Source organism: Mauremys mutica, unplaced genomic scaffold, assembly GCF_020497125.1.
Source record: "Mauremys mutica isolate MM-2020 ecotype Southern unplaced genomic scaffold, ASM2049712v1 Super-Scaffold_100198, whole genome shotgun sequence".
Taxonomy (NCBI): domain Eukaryota; kingdom Metazoa; phylum Chordata; order Testudines; family Geoemydidae; genus Mauremys; species Mauremys mutica.
The window spans coordinates 307,952-324,806 of record NW_025423285.1 but is presented as its reverse complement, the minus strand read 5'-3'; the positions used below and the strand labels follow the sequence as shown (position 1 = coordinate 324,806).

Below are 16,855 nucleotides of genomic sequence, written 5' to 3'. Positions count from 1 at the left end.
CACTGGTGTTGCCCATCCTGTGCAAACAGGCAGGCCCTAGTGTGCCCCATGGTGCTGCCCTGCAATTGCGGGGGCAGCTGTTGGGTGGAATATGGGGGTGGGCAAGGCTGGGGACCAGGACTCCTGGGTTCTCCCCCCAAATCTGGGAGGGGAGGGGAGGGGAGGGGGGTTAGTGGGTAGAGTGAGGGAGGGGCAGGGCTGGGATCCAGGGCTCCTGCTTTTTCTGGTTTTCTCCACCTCCTGCAGCTGCCTTGGTCCTTTCAGTGCATTTCCTGTTCCAGATTCATTTGCTGATTTGTGCAACTCACCCCAGAGGTGGCTGCATCTCAGTGTTGGGTGAGGCATCCTTGGCTGCATCACCTCCTAACCGCGTCTCTCTCTCCCTGCAGGTGAGCCTGCAGCACTCGGCAAACATCCGCAAGATCGTGGGGCACTTTGAGCATTGGGCAGGCAGGGGCCAGGCGCCCAGCCCCCCCCCAGAGAATGGGACCCAGCCCCCCTACTTTTTACAGGGATTAAAGAGGGGCAAAGGGGGGCAATTCAGAGGAGGGGGGAGGCCAGGGTACAAGCAGGGGGTGGAAATTGACTGGTCGGGGGGTCAAGCAGCTGGAGGCAGAGTTAGGAGAGGGGCTGAAGGGCAAAGTCAGGGAGGGGGGAAGGAGCCGGAGTTCAGCCCAGGGGGAGGCGCTGCCAGAGGGTTAAACCCCGGCACAGGCAGGGACAGAGGGGTAACAGTTACCCCGGGGGGCTGAGACTCCAGTGTTTGCAAAAACAGGGTGGGGGGAGCAGAGGAGCTTTTCTATTTCCCCTCCCACAGGCAGCACCTCTCAGCATGGGCTTCCCAGGGCTGGGCTCTTAAAGGCACAGGCACCCCACTGCCTAGACACTGCAGCTCCTCTCTGATGTAACCTACTGAGGTGCTGCAGTAGGAGACTCAGTTCAGTGAAACCGGCATTTCCTATATGCCCCCCAGCCAGGGGGCTGTGCACCCCCCCCCCCCGAATTTCCCCAACACCCCCCAGTGGTCAGGTAGTTACATGCAGCGCTGCCAATGTTGTCATTGGTTGCAAATCTGAATGGAAATTGAAACGTTAACACACAGTTTAAAAGCATATCCAACGTATGAAAAATACCTGTACCTGAGAAAGTAAAATAGGTTTGAAAAGTCTGGTTTCCTCACCCAGCTGTTGTGTTTGCTGACAATGTCGGTGCATTGGCTTGGGCAATGTTGGCCAACCTCAGAATTTCAAATGATGATTTGGAAGCAAGGTGTGAATGACTCTCCCCTGACAGCTAGTGACGAGCCAGGGTTGGGGGAGGCTTTGGGACCAGACTGTATTTACATCAACTCACCTACTCTGCCGAGGTGTCCAGCAGACAGAGCTGTGCTGCCTCTGCTCTAGGTGCCCAGAGGAGGAGGGAAGGTGTGTGAGGCTCCAGCCTGGGAATCTTCTTCCCTCCTGCCAAGCCCTAACTATTAATCCTGGCCCTGACCCTCCTTTCTTCAAGCGCCATGTGGGCCCCAGGAAAAGTGTGGTAGGAAGCACCAGGGCCACACTTGTGGGCACCAGGAAACCCAACCATCAGGGTAGCAAGTTCTAGAGCCCCAACCGATTGTGGCCACCCCAGCCAGAGACCCAGCTCTAGGAGGTGGGAGTCACCCAGCAGGAGGTGGGAGACTGGCTCTTGCACAGCTGGAGACAAGGAAGTTGAGCACTGTGAGCTCCAGGGCTTCACCACAAGGTCCCACTGAAGTTTGAACTCAGATTGCAGGATTCAGAGTCCTGAATGCTGCCCATTACACCATGGGACCAGCTCATGCTACCTTCTCTGCACACAGTGACGCTCACAGGTCTGGCTTGTGTAAGGGGGCTCTTGGCCCTTTACTAAAACTTAGTGTGTGTGTGTGGGGGGGGGGGAGTTTGGTTGCCTAGTTCCCAGCACCAATAGAGGGGGGAAGGGCCAATGGGAAATCAGGCCCCTGAGACTGACAGTCCCCAGGGGCAATGGGGAGAGGCCAAAGCTCCAAGTTAGCCGCACTGACAGGCCAGGCAGTGTAATGAGGGAGTCACCGGGCCAGGGGGTCCCATCCTCCGTGTGAGCTGGAACTGCCTGGGCCAGAGTGGGGCGGAGCTAAGGAGAGAGCAGGAGCCCGAGAAGAGCCGGGGATCAGAGCTGCGCAGGTGTAGTGCCAGAAACTGCTCCCTGTAGGACTCTGCTCCCTGCAGCAGTTACTGAGACCTGAGGTTGTTCTTATTTGCTGACTTGTCCTAATTGGCTAAAACTTGACAGTGGTTTCTCTAGCAAAGGTCCGTCCCTGGCCCCTTGGTCCAGACATCCTCATTCACATCAGACTTCAAGTTGAGAATCATTTCCCCTTCCCGCTCTGTGGGAGGGAAGACTTAATCGCGCTCTCTGTGCAACTGCACATGGCTAAGCAAAGAGAACAAGCCCCCAATCCCCCCTGTGCTTTGGGGGCCAGGTTTGCGGTGGGAATTCTGTAGTTCAGATGACTTCACACCTGGGCATTGTGATTCTTTACCAGTTTCTCTGGCATTGGGGTACTTTTGTGCTCACAGCTGTGATGGCCGAGTGGTTAAGGCGTTGGAGTTGAAATCCAATAGGGTTCCCCTGTGCAGGTTCAAATCCTGCTCACAGCGAGGCCTGTGTTTTAGCCAGTCTCTCACCCTGGCAATACCTCTGTACAACCCCCTGAGACACACTCAATTCTCTCCCCACCCCAAGTAAATCCTGTTCTGCTCCTTTCATAGAGATGCCTGGGACACCACCTCACACTGTGTCCCTCAGGGGTCAGGCAAACTCTCAGCACCTGAAGCCTCTGCCACTCACCTAGTGCCCCATGCCCCATAGATTAGCCATGTTGACGTGCTCTCCTTCTCGTAAATCCGGTCAGTGCGACTCCTGGCCTGTCCCACGCAGAAAGGTGTATCCCCTCTGTGGCTGGTGTGAGCTCGGGTCAGAGGAATAGGAGGCTACTGCCCACCCGCCACTGGTACCGTTACGGAGAAAGACGACCTCGCTACAGACCTGCGCCAGGTAGTGCTCATTGTAAAAACGTTTCCTCTGACGGTCGAGAAAACGGGACCAGCGGTTCTCAGGCCGGCTGAGACAATTAAAATCCGCCCCAACACCAAACACCGTGTGGTCCAGAGGAAGGGAGCCAGTTCCTACCATAGATCTTTCCTTTCACACCTTAACATCAAGTGCCTCCTCTTGGGCCTCTGAATCCCTGCCACATGCCAGATGCCCCTTCCCCAGTACTGTCGTCACTCAGCTTTGCAGAGGAGCTTTCCTCCCAAGTCCCTGCCCCCTCTGGCACCATCTCCGAGGGCCGTCCTGCCTCACTCTGTTCCCGCCATTTTGGGTCAACGAATAAGTCATGTGGGAAAGACAGCTCCCATCTCTCATTGTTATAGGTCAGGTGGGCCAACTAGGGGGAGAAGCCCCTGCTCTCTGTTGTCTTGCTGGGGAGCTCAAACTCAGGTACCTGCCTCAGGTAAAGGCGCTGCTGCCCTCCCAGAAAACAAGCCACCCCGGCACAAAGAAGGATCAAAGGGCCTGCCAAAGCCTGGAAGTGAACCAGGGACCTTCAGATCTTCAGTATAACACTCCCCCAACTGAGCTACTTTGGCAGCTGTGTAGCAGTATTTTGGCCTGTTGCTTCTCTGTTCGGGATGTTTTTGCAGCAGTTGCACAGAAAAAGGACGCCATTGTGAGCGGCCCATGAAGACAAGACTGGCTTTTGCCTGCCTTGCTCAGCTTGACTTGCTGCCTCACCCCGTTCCTGCCCTAGTGCCCGGGTTGACCTGGTGGTGGAAGGGGACTGGGGGGGCCAGTGGCGCGGGGAGGAGGTTGAGCTGGACCCTGAGCTAGACTAGACCCTGGCGGTGAGACTCTGGCCACCACCCCGCTGGGCGTCATTTCGGGAGGGAAGTGGGGCTTGTGCCTCCCCTCCCCGATTTTCACACCGCAGAGGAGTGCGAACAGGAAAACGAACGGCTGCTCCACACCCCCACCGGAGGAACCCGACACCCTTAGCTGCTCCCCTGCTCCCCCCCAGCTATGCTACTGAGTGGAAGCGTCCTGTGCCCATAACACAGAGGTCGATTAATCAAAACCCTCTTCTGCCAGCACCGGGCCTCCTGCTTCTTACACTGAGCCTGCAAGTGAGGGGGCAGCTGGCACAGCACCAAGAGTCTAACCTGTGTGGCAGGAGGTGGCTGACGCCCGCAGCCTGCTGGGGAGCTCCCAGAAGTTATTAATGGACAGAGACTCCTCAATGCCCTTAGTAACAAGGGTTTGGGGGTCACCGAGGCCAGTAAGGGGGTCACTATGTCGGCCTTATAACCCTGGGTGTCAGGTCACTGTGCAGCTTTGATCTAGAGCTCGGATCCCAACAACCGACCAGCAGCCCACAGCCTCCCCCTGGGTCTGCCCCACCTGGTTACTCCTTACAGGCCGACCTTACCCCCCTTCCAGCCCCGGATTCACCCCCTAATCATCCTACTGCCACTCAGAGCCACAGCTGTGGAGGTGCTGAAGGAGGGAGGGGTGACTCTAGGGTGGGGTTCTTCTCTAAAGATGGCTGGCAGAAAGGTGGTGCTCAGCTCTGTCAATTGCCTCGCTGCCAGGGGATGCAGACATTTCTGTAAGGCGATTAAATGGGGTATTTGGCTTCTGAGTGAATGTGCAATTATGAGAGGGAATTTCCATCCCACTTTCATGCCCATTTAAGAGATCCAGTCCCTTAATAGATAAGGCATTGGCTTCCTAAACCAGAGATTGTGGGTTCAAGTCCCATTTGGGGTAAAAAAACTCCTTTCTTCCTGTATATTGCAAAGAAGCCTTGGTGTTATTTTCACCAAGGAAGCTGGGAGATGTTTGAACACAAAGTACTGGATCTTGGGAACAATCCCCCAGAAACAGCATCTTCCACTCCACAAATGCTTTCTAAACCCATCAGTAGCAAACACTTAATACTAGTGTTTGTCTGAGAATAGAAGGAAGGGGAGTGTTTACTCCGACACCTCAATGAGTGAAATAGACAGAAAGAGCAAGGCTGTCCTGAAAGAGAATGGATCTGTCTGGAGACAAAGCAGAACCTGAGAATGAGCAACAGTGTGAAAAGAAAAACTTCAAATGTGTGTTAGGCAGTGATGAGCTGCCAAAGTCTTAACAACCGGTTCCCTATAAAAAGTTCTGATTTAAGGGGGGGAGAGGGGGAGGGGCCGGGGGAGAGATCCTCGTGGGGCCGGGGGCCCCTGCAGGACCTGGGCCAATTGCCCCACTTGTCCCCTCCCCTCCCCTCTGGCCAGCCCTGGAGCTTGCAGCAGCCCCCCCCCCACCACACACACAAACACCTTGCTGGGCCATTCAAAAGCAGCAGCAGGATGACTCCAGAGCTCAGCTGAGCTGCCCAGCTGGTGCCAGCGGCTGGCTACGCTGCAGCTGGGGGGAAGCGGGGGAAGGGCCGGGGGAGCCTCAGCCTCCCCAGCTGGGAATCCTGGGAGAAACAGGATGGTCCGGCCCACGGACTGGAGTTCTTTGCCCACCCCCTGGCCCTTTAACAACCGGTTCTCCACGGAGGTCTAATTTTAGCAACCAGTTCTTGGGAACCTGTGGGAACCTGCTCCAGCTCACCACTGGTGTTAGGTGTTAGTTAGGTTGGTCTGACAAATTTCATGAAAATACCAATGCTCGTAGACTGATGCGGACACTGGCTGCTTCTGATCTTTTACTGAGAGTTCATTGAGAAATATTTTCCTTAACTATGTTATGGAATATTGGGTGGGCTATGAAGGCACCATTCCTCCTGCTTTCGCCCTTCGAGACAACACGGCTACATGGCATGCGGCCAGTGCTCACCTTCCAGTCAACTGCTAGAGAAGACAACACAGACAGGGATGGCAGCAGGGCAGCCTGGAGCTCCACGGAGATGGTGGGACCAGGTCTCATCAATGGGGAGGTGGCCACCTCAGCATGCACAAGACTGAGCCAGCAAGTGTGGTGTGTGCTTCACCATGCCCCTACTCACTGCACATGGTGGTGGAGGGCAGTTACTGAGTTTGGTTGGTCTGGCAAATTTAGGGATTGGCTACACTTGCAGAGGTAGAGTGCTGGGAGTTAAACCACAGCAGGGAAACCGCTGCCGTGTGTTCACACTGACAGCTACAAGCGCACTGGAGTGGCCACATTAGCAGCTCTGGCAATGCCACAGAGAGCAGTGCATTGTGGTAACTATCCCAGTGTGCAAGTGGCTGCAACATGCTTTTCAAATGGGGGACGGGGGTGGAGTGTGACAGGGAGTTTGTTGTGTGTACGTGGGGGGAGCGACAGTGTGTTTGGGGGGCTGAGAGTGTGTCAGCATGTTGTCTTGTGTGTTCAGACAGCAGCAGAGCCCACACACACACTCACAACAGCAGCATTCCACACTAATGGTTGCTTTGTCCCGGAGCAGATAAGCAGCCGGCTGTCAGAAACGGAGCTTTGAAAGGGGATATCCGCATGCCTGCAGCCGATTTCAAAACAATGACCAGAGTGGGCACTTGACTTCAGGGGATTATGGGACATTTCCTGAGGCCAATCACAGTGCAGTGATGCAACACGTCGTCCACACTGATGCCAGGGCGTTTCAGCAGGGCTCAGCGAGCTTTATGCTTCTCATGGAGGTGGATTACCAGGAGCGCTCCAGCTGCAGAGCCCAGGTGCTCCATGTGCCTTGTGAGTGTGGACACCTCAGGAGTTAGGGAGCCCAGGGCTGCTTTAATGGGCTCTAACTTGCAAGTGTAGCCAAGCCCCTAGACTATGTCACTTGTTTGACTTACTTGTGCTATTGTAATAAATACAATAGACGTGCAATGGTCAGAAATCGCACCAGCAGAGACGTATATTGCAGGGAAACCGTAAGGAAATTAAGAGTTAAATTATCCTCCACATGTCCCACGTCCCACTAAAATGAATCCAACCCACAGAGCACATGGGCAGAAGTATCGGTGTCAGGATGCTACATTGTTAGCACAGTAAATGAAGCTGCAAAATAAATGATGTTTAAATGACCTCACTCTGTTGTTTACAATCCTGTGTTAACAGGTAATAGATACAGATGGACACCAGGCAGGGTCGTTTGGAGGACGAAGCCTTTATGCTTCCATCCCCCACCACTGTCAAGTTTGAGCCAATTAGGACAAGTCAGCAAATAAGAACAACCTCAGGTCTCAGTAACTGCTGCAGGTAGCAAAGTCCTACAGGGAGCAGTTTCTGGCACTACACCTGCACAGCTCTGCTCCCCAGCTCTTCCCGGGCTCCTGCTCTCTCCTTAGCTTTGCCCCACTCTGGCCCAGGCAGCTCCAGCTCCCACGGAGGATGGGACCCCCTGGCCTGGTGACTCCCTCATTACACTGCCTGGCCTGTCAGTGCGGCTAACTTGGAGCTTTGGCCTCTCCCTATTGCCCCTGGGGACTGTCAGTCTCAGGGTCCTGATTTCCCATTGGCCCTTCCCCCTTCTATTGGGACTGGGAACTAGCCAACCAAAAACCCCACTAAGTTTTAGTAAGGGGTCAACAGTCCCTTACTCGAGCCGGCTCCATGAGGGTCACTGATGCACAGAGACAGCAGCACAAGCTGGTCCCATGGTGTAATGGGCAGCACTCAGGACTCTGAATCCTGCAATCTGAGTTCAAATCTCAGTGGGACCTTGTGTTGGCTTGTGGTAAAGCCCTGGAGTTCACAGGGCTCAACTTCCCTGTTGCCAGCTGTGCAAGAGCAAATCTTTCCCCTTCTGCTGGGTGACTCACCCACTTAGGGCCAGGTTGTGATGGCCACAATGGGTTGAGGCTCTACAACTTGTTACCCTGGTTGCTGGGGATACCTGCAGTCATGTGGTTTGACCAGATGCTTGGGATTCTCACAGCTTCACCTGATGCCCACAAGTTTGGCCATTTTGCTTGCAGCCACATTACCTCTAGTCCACCTGGCACTTGAAGGAAAGAGTGCCAGCAGGGGCGGCTCTAGGAATCCTGCTGCCCGAAGCAGGATGTGCCTGCGGAGGTTCCGCTGGTTCCGCGGCTCCGGTGGAGCATCCGCAGTCATGCCTGCGGCAGGTCCACCTGTCCCGCGGCTCCGGTGGACCTCCCGCAGGCATGACTGCGGAAGGTCCGCCGGAGCCACCTGCCGGCAAAAGTCCGCCCCAAGTGCGCGTTTGGTGCACTGGGGTCTGGAGCCAGCCCTGAGTGCCAGGGCCAATCTTGATAGTCAGGGCTAGGCAGGATGGAGGAAGAGTCACAGGCTGGAGCCCAACACACCTTTCCTGCTCAGCGCACCTAGAGCAGAGGCGGCTGGTGCTGACAGCTACAAGGGAAGGCTTAAAAGCTACAGAGCAACTGAGGGCAGGGCCAGAGCAGGAGAGGACCATGGCCAGCAGGCAGCCACAAAGACACCCAGCCAGCCTGCTCCCTGCCCAGGGGCGGCAAAGGGATAGACAGGTGGGGTGCATGGACAGAAGAGGCAGCGAGCCTAAAATCTAAAAGGGGCGTGTGGGGTCTAGTGGTCAGAGCAGGGGAGGGGGGTTTGTGGTCAGAATTCCTGGGTTCTATCTCCAGCCCTGGGAAGGGAGTGGGGGCCAGTGGTTAGAGTATGTGTCGGGGGGAGAGCAAATATTGGGACAGTCCCGATAAAATCAGGATGTCTGGTCACCCTACGTCAGGCTTCAAGTTAAGAATCTGTGGGAGGGGAGACTTTTAAACGCGCTCTCTGTGCGACTGCACATGGCTAAGCAAAGAGAACAAACCCCCAATCCCCCCCTGTGCTTTGGGAGCCAGGTTTGCGGTGGGAATTCTGTAGTTCAGATGACTTCACGCCTGGGCATTGGGATTCTTTACCAGTTTCTCTGGCATTGGGGTAGTTTTGTGCTCACAGCTGTGATGGCCGAATGGTTAAGGTGTTGGAGTTGAAATCCAATAGGGTTCCCCTGCGCAGGTTCGCAGTCCTGGTCACAGCGAGGCCTGTGTTTTAGCCAGTCTCTCACCCGGGCAATACCTCTGTACAACCCCCTGAGACACTCTCAATTCTCTCCCCACCCCAAGTAAATCCTGTTCTGCTCCTTTCATAGAGATGCCTGGGACACCACCTCACACTGTGTCCCTCAGGGGTCAGGCAAACTCTCAGCGCCTGAAGCCTCTGCCACTCACCTGGTGCCCCATAGATCAGCCATAGCCCTGGTTCTGCTCCTCTGTCTAGAGTGTGAAAGGAGCCAAGTCAGTGACTCCATGGGAGCTACGGGGCTGCAGAACCAACAGAGCAAAAATAGGTGCTCAGCGCCCACTGGCAGCCAGCTCCACCCCCCCCCGCCACTACAGGCCTTGCTGACAAGCTCCTCCTCTTCCCCTTCAGCACCTCCCACCTGCCAGTGATCAGCTGTTCAGTGGGGTGCAGGAGGCGCTGGGCGGGGAGGGGGAGGAGCAGAGACGGATAGAGGTGGGAGAGGGAGAGGAATGGGGCAGGAGGGGACAGGGGTGGGAGTTTGGAGGAAGGGGTGGAGTGGGGGCAGGGCCTGGGGAGGAAAGGGGGGAGTTGTTCTGGGCCGAACCTGAAGGGAAGCACCGACTATCACAGTGACAATACAACTGACCAGCATTGCAGGGGAGGCTGACGGAGATCCGCACTCACCAGTTCTCTTCTCTCCCCCACGGTGAGCCAGACACTGCTCTCTCCTGGCTCTCACTCTAGCAGCTGGATGCCAAGGAGCCATTTCCCCACAGGAAGTGCATTGAGTGCCCCTGTGGTGCTGGGGGGCTGGTGCTGCTGCTGCCTGTGGGGCCGGCAGGGGGGCTGATGTCTGCACAGACTCTCAGCTGCCAGGCCGGAGGGGGCACTTGGGACCTTACCAGACTGGCTCAGTGAAGACGGGGGGTTGACAGAGCAATACAGACGCTCTCCAGAGCACGGAGCAGCAGCCGCCCATGCAGCCAGGCAATGAGCATTTCCCACAGCCTGGAGCCGAGGGGGAGGCGGCAGCTGCTGTTCCAGCTCCTCGGGGACAGGCCCTGTCAGCCAACAGCCACTTCATACTCCCCACAGCTAAGGGCGTCGGGTTCCTCCGGTGGGGGTGTGGAGCAGCCGTTTGTTTTCCTGTCCTTATTGTGTGCAGCTGCTGACAGAAACACCCCAGACAGAGAAGCAACAGGCCAAAACACTTCCATGCAGCTGCCAAAGTAGCTCAGTTGGGAGAACGTTAGACTGAAGATCTAAAGGTCCCTGGTTCAATCCCAGGCTTTGGCAGGCCCTGTCATCCCTCTTTGTACAGGGGTGGCTTGTTTTCTGGGAGCACAGCAGTGCCTGCACCCAAGGTGAGTCCCTAAGCTTGGGCTCTGCAGTAGGAAAACATAGAATGGGCTTCTGCCCCTAGTTGGACAACCTGACCTTTAACAAGGAGAGATGAGAGCTGTCTTTCCCAACATGGCAGGAAGAGAGCAAGGCAGTGTGACCCTCAGGAATGGTGCCAGAGGGCTGCTAGGCAGGGATTGGGGATGAAAGCTCCTTTGTGCAGCTGAGCAATGGTAGTACCAGGGAAGGGGCATCTGTAAAAGTGACCCAGCAACACCTCTCCTCCTCTGGGCACCTAGAGCAGAGGCGGCTGGTGCTGACAGCTCCAAGGGAAGGCTTAAAAGCCACAGAGCAGCCGAGGTCAGGGCCAGAGGAGGGCAGGACCATGCCTATGTGTGGCCTTCAGACAGGCACAAAAACACCCAGCCAGGCTGCTCCCTGCCATGCCAAACACTCACTGAAGGTCACCAGCATGCGGGGCGGCTGCTGATGCTCTGTGGCCAACGTCCCAAGATGGTAGGAAAGCAGGGCCAGCCCCCATGGTGGGGCCTCTGAGTGGTCCCACTCCAGGTGCTCACTTTTGCAGTGGGGCAGGAGATTTTACCCCAAGAGGCTTTTCCCGAGCTGGCGAGAAGCAGAGAAACACCCAGGCTCCAAAGACGCTACATAGCAAGTACCCTCCAGCACAGGGACAGGCGCACACGCTAGCCCGAGCAGCCGCCCACTTTCTTTGGCAAGTCAGGAAAGGCAAAGGCGAGACTGGAAGCCCCTGGGGCTCATGCACCAGCCTTTGTGACGCCCACCCCCCAACTCCTTCCCGGGGCTCTAGCTAAAGCCAGAGCATTGGTCTGAGCGGCCAAGAAGAGGTTCCAGCCCTGCAAGGAGCAGGACGTTCAGCACAACGGTAAAACTGCAGAAACACAGCTACCAAGGGACTTAAACCCTCAATCTTCTGATCCACACTCAGACACCTTATCCATTAGGCCACATGGTAACATGAGAAAAACCCCTCCAAGCACTTCTTTGGAAAAGGCCGACATTGTGTTTCTCAGGTCACCTGCTGAGGTGGGCCTAGACTCTCTGGGCACAAGAAGTCGAGTTCCCAGCGACACGTGAGACTTAATTCTCTGGAGCCAGGTGCAGGGTTTTGGCAGGGAGGCTCAGGCATGGGGGATTGGGGTGCAGCGGATGGACCGGCTATCTAGGTGCGGAGATTTAGTCGCACTGAGGCACAGGAGGGAGGAGGAATCCTGCTGACAGGCAGTGGCTGTGCAGAAAAAGAGGAGGGGTTCCGGGGACTTTTTGTGCCTCTCTTTTGCCTGCCTGCTCACTCTTATGCTGAACGGTGAAGCTGGTCTTAACAAGCCCAGGTAGCTCAGTGGGTAGAGCCTCAGGCTCTTAATCTGAGGGTCCAGGGTGCAAGCCCCTGTCTGGGTGCTCAGCTTTTTAAGATGCCTTGTGTGCCAGGAGCCAAATGATTCCTGGTGCTGTCCACCAGCCACATGCAGATTCCCAGAAGCTGTGGCCATTTCCTGGAAAGGTTCCTTTCCTCAGGAATCAGGAGAGAGGCCACATCTGCAGGAGCAGGCCTAGAACACACAGTCTCTGGCTGGCAGGAAGCGCTGTGGGGCCAGGTGCTGAGAAAGCCCAGAGGGGGAGCAGCAGAGATGAGGGGAAGAGAGACAGAGAAGCAATGAGGACAGAGCACAAGTGTACAGGGGGTTCGGGTCTGGCTATTTTGGGGAACTTCCCTGGTGCAATTGGCTGGAGAAAGGATCTGAGTCCCCACCCCCTTACCCAGAGGCTGCCTGACCCCAAGGACGCTCTTTCTACTCTCCTGTGTGGCAGAGACCTCGTAACCCCAACAAGGCTGGGCCCAGGAATCCTGGGGGGTTTGATGACCCCCAATCTTGTCATGATCACTTGAACAGGGGCTACAGTGTCTCCACTCTGGGCACTTCCCTGACCCACTCCTCATTGCATGTGCTTCAAGCAAACACCATTTATTACCCAGCAATCAATGTAAAACACAAGGAAAGATGGGAAAGGAAAACACGTCACCCTGTTCTGTGGTGCAGGGAGATCACAACCAGCGTCTCTGGAGGGTCAGGGCAGGTCACAGTCTCTCCCTCACATGTCCCAGGCCTCCTCCCCAGGCCCTGGCTGTGCTGCAGGGACACCACGGGCTGGACACTTGCTCTGGCAGTGGCCACATGCTCTAGGTGACAGGCCCCTTGTTCCCAGTGTCAGCCCCCATGTAGGGGATATGATCCCCCCACCCCCAAAAGTCTGGCCTGCAAGATCTCTTGACGGGTGGCATCGCCTTGCACTGGGCCTTCTGCCCAGGGTCCCCCTCGCTCTCCCACGCTGCTCACTGCACCCACCTCCAGCCCCAGTGCTGCTGCGGTTCTGCCTCCAGCTCCCTGGGCTGCTCCTCTAGCTCCGCTTGCTGCAGCTCTTCTCCCAGCACAGATCTGCTCCCTGGGCAGCTTCTACGGCTCGTGCTGCTGCGGCTCGGCTCCCAGCACGGATCTGCTCTGGTTCTACCTGGCTGGCGCAGCTCTGCTCCCCGGCTCTTCTCGGGCTCCTGCTCTCTCCTTAGCTCTGCCCCACTCTGGCCCAGGCAGTTCCAGCTCCCACGGAGGATGGGACCCCCTGGCCTGGTGACTCCCTCATTACACTGCCTGGCCTGTCAGTGCGGCTAACTTGGAGCTTTGGCCTCTCCCCATTGCCCCTGGGGACTGTCAGTCTCAGGGTCCTGATTTCCCATTGGCCCTTCCCCCTTCTATTGGAACTGGGAAATAGCCAACTGAACCCCCACTAACTTTTAGTAAGGGGCCAACAGTCCCTTACATGAGCCAGTCCCGTAAGGGTCACTGATGTGCAGAGAAAGCAGCACAAGCTCGTCCCATGGTTTAATGGGCAGCACTCAGGGCTCTGAATCTTGCAATCTGAGTTCAAATTTCAGTGGGGGCTTGTGGTAAAGCCCTGAAGCTCACAGTGCTCAACTTCCCTATCTCCAGCTGTGCCAGAGCAAATCTTTCCCCTCCTGCTGGGTGACTTGCCCACAGGAGCTGGGCTGTAATGGCCAAAATTGGTTGGGGCTCTAGAACTTGTTACACTGATGCCTGTGGTTTGACCAGGTGGTTGGGATTCTTGCTGCTTCACATGAGGCCCACAAGTTTGGCCATTTTGCTTGCAGCCACGTTACCTCTTGTCCACCTGGCACTTGAAGGAAGGAGGGCCAGGGCCAGGCTTCATAGTCAGGGCTAGGCAGGAGGGAGGCAGAGTCCCAGGCTGGAGCCCAGCACCTCTCCTCCTCTGGGCACCTGGAGCAGAGGCGGCTGGTGCTGACAGCTCCAAGGGAAGGCTTAAAAGCCACAGAGCAACCACGGACAGGGCCAGAGGAGGGGAGAACCATGCCTATGAGTGGCCAGCAGATGGCCACCTGCTCCCTGGCATGGCAAACCCCCACTGAAGATGTGCTTAATCCACTTGCTGATCAGGAGGAAAACCTGTCAAAATCTGTGTGGGAGGAGAACCTGCTTGGCTTGGAAGGAGCGAGGAAAACGAGTGAGTGAAAAAAATAACCAGAGAGAGAGAGAGAGAGAGAGAGAGAGAGAAAAGAACGTGAAAGGCAGAGAAAGAAATAAAGGGAGAGAAAAAAACATTAGAAAAAGAAGGAAAAAGGAAGAGCATGAAAGGTAGAGGGGAAAAACGAAAGCAAGAACATACAAACTAGAGAAGGAAAGGAATGAAAAAGAACGAAAGAACCACAAGCGCTAGTTGAAGCTGGAATGGGAGAGTCAGAGAAAGGACAGAATGACCTGCTAAGTAAGGTTGCACCCCAGATTCTCTATGTTGGGGGCACAGGCCTCCCATTTCCGTCCTGGCCCTGCTTGGGGGGACCATCCATAGGTGCCTATTGGAACCCCCATGCTCTGAGGAGGGGACAAGCCCCCCCATACCCTCCCCTCGGGACACGGGCTCTCCCAATCATGACTCCCTTCCTGCACGCTTATGGGAATGGGGGGGAAGGTGGGGGGAAGGCGTGTGCTGAGCAGCACCGTGGGTGTCTCTCTCTGGGGCGAAGGAAGAGGATATTTTTGGTACCAGAAGGAAAGAGCAGGGGGCGGGGGCATTTGTGGAGCCGGGTTGCACACCAGAGAGAGGAACTGAACGCAGCCCAGCGTGAGCCCAGTGCCTGTTGGAGCCGAGACGTCTACATCTGGAGGACCATCTCTAGAACCTACCTTGATGGTGCCGTCCATCACCGCTCCCACACTGAGCTCCCCGCCTAGATCTCCCTGGACAAGGTGAGGTGGTGCATTGGCAAAGGGGGTGGTTTGAGCAGGGTTCTGTGTGTGTGTGTGTGTGTGTGTGTGTGTATATCTAATTTTGGGAAGTGAAGTCACAAACTGCTGGGGCTGGTTTCCTATTGGTGTGACCGATTTTTGCAAAGCTTCCCCCCACCCCCACATCTTCTTTTGGCACTAGGGCTTTCTGCGCTGCCGTTGACAAGGCAAAATCAAGGCCCCTGTTGCGCCAGGGGCTGCACAGACACAGAGACAGTCCCTGCCCCAGCTGAGATCAGGCCCCGTTGGGCCAGGCGCTGCCCAGACACAGCGAGAGACAGGCCATGCCCCAGAGACTTTACAGGCTCCACACCCAAAAAGTGGGAGGAGAAACAGAGGCCCAGTGTCACACAGCAGCACTGAGAGTAGAACCCAGGAGTCCTGGCTCCTCCTGCTCTAACCATTAGGCCCCACTCTGCTCCCAGAGTTGGGGACAGAACCCAGGAGTCCTGGCTCCCCAAAAGGGCAGGAGTGGGGTCTAGTGGTTAGAGGAAAGGAAGATGGGTGTCAGGACTCCTAGGTTCCAGTCCCAGCGCTGGGGTTAGAGTGGAGTCTCATATCTTAGCACAGGTGGGGCTGGGAGCCAGGACTCCTGGGTTCTTCCCATCCCCCCCGAACCACCTTGCACAGCAGGAGGGGGCTGGGCAGGAAGTGGCGATGGGGTGAAAACTACCAAGAAATGCAAATCCTGGAAGGAGCCTGTGCCAGGAACCAGGTGGTACAGAAACCACGGCCCCATACCCACCTCTATCCCCACCCTTGGCTGGCACTGGATCATGCCCCCTGTGCCCCCCCAATGCACCCCCTGTGAGCCCTGGGTGGCAGGGAATAGCCATGATGCTGGGCCCCCCATCCAGTTAAAGTATTCAGTGTCGCAGTGACCCAAGGTGTGTGCACAGAATGGGGATGGAGTGTGGGTGGGCGGGGTAGATGGATGGATTGATTTCTGCATGTGTTTGTTTGGTTTTCTGTAAGGGTGTGTGTGTTATTACAGCTGTGGGTGTTGTGTTTGTGGCTGGATTTGTGCATGTGTTTGCATCTGTTAGGAGTTGTGTTGATGTTGACTGGATTTGTGCAGGTGTTTGTGTATATTAGCAAGTGTGTGTGTGTCTGGATTCATGCATGTGTTTGTGTATGTTTGCAAGTGTGTGTGTGTGTGTGTGTGTGCACACGCACATGCTCTGCTGCCCTCTTTTGGCACAACAACTGTTTCTCTGTATGTCACAGCCCCCATACTGTCGACCCCGGTGGTGATTTCCCCATGTTACAAGGGCTGGCTGGCCTGACCCTACTCCCCTCTGCGGAGTGTGGCGGGGGCTGCAGCTCACCCCCTGTGGGGCAGGAGTGCCAAGGTGCGGGGCGCTGGGCTCTGATGCACCTGGAGAGCAGCTCTGATGAGGTGGGGCAGGGCATGTGGTGTCCGTTCTGCGTTGCCTGGTGCTGGGCCATTGCACAATCCCCAGCCACGCCGCACAGCGCATCCCGAGAGGGGGCAGGGGGCCAAGCAGACAATCCAGCACGAGGGGGAGAGGATGTGTGGTTGGGGGGAGGAAAAGCCTTGGGCTGCACTGGGGGAGTGCAGAGCAGGGGTGACACCCCAGAAACCTGCAGCAAAGGGATGGACAGGTGGGGTGGGTGGATAGAAGAGGCAGCGGGACTAAAATCTAAAAAGGGAGTGTGGGGTCTAGTGGTCAGAACGGGGGAGGGGGGTTGGTGGTCAGAATTCCTGGGTTCTATCTCCAGCCCTGGGAGGGGAGCGGGGTCCAGTGGTTACAGTGTGTCGGGGGGAGAGTCAGGACTCCTGGGTTCTCTCCCTGGCTCTGACTCTCTCTTGTGCAATCCCTCGGCATTTACCCAACTCGCCAGTGTGTGGGAGCGAGGGGCTGGGGCTGGAGTGACACGGCCTAGAGTCCTGTGCTGCCCCTTTGTTACCCAACCCCGGGCAGGGTGGGGGATGGCCTGGGAGACCCGCTAAGAAAGGCGCTTCTGGTGGGTTTGTGTGTGGGTCACGCTGCCCCCTGCTGGATAGACCCCTCTAGGTCAGAACCAGTCTCAGCCCGGGTGAGACCCTGGGAGCCCAGCCCCCTCTGTCGCCACGGCCATGTCTATTGGTCTTCTGGAAAGGTCCATTCTCATTGGTAGCTGTCCAGTGGCAGTGA

General features: G+C 56.4%; 1 protein-coding gene and 5 non-coding genes across 6 annotated transcripts in view; 5 read left to right on the top strand and 1 right to left on the bottom strand.

Moving 5' to 3' along the window:
• Positions 1-16,855, bottom strand: part of LOC123359833 (zinc finger protein 154-like) — a gene marked incomplete at its 3' end in the record, with an annotated part of 252,228 nt that overhangs the window by 205,738 nt on the left and 29,635 nt on the right. The window lies entirely within an intron of this gene.
• Positions 2,579-2,660, top strand: TRNAS-UGA. The gene has a single exon. It is a non-coding gene; the product is annotated as a tRNA-Ser (tRNA).
• On the top strand, positions 7,644-7,715 carry TRNAQ-CUG. Its single transcript has one exon. It is a non-coding gene; the product is annotated as a tRNA-Gln (tRNA).
• On the top strand, positions 8,934-9,016 carry TRNAS-UGA. Its single transcript has one exon. It is a non-coding gene; the product is annotated as a tRNA-Ser (tRNA).
• On the top strand, positions 10,224-10,296 carry TRNAF-GAA. Its single transcript has one exon. It is a non-coding gene; the product is annotated as a tRNA-Phe (tRNA).
• Positions 11,706-11,778, top strand: TRNAK-CUU. Its single transcript has one exon. It is a non-coding gene; the product is annotated as a tRNA-Lys (tRNA).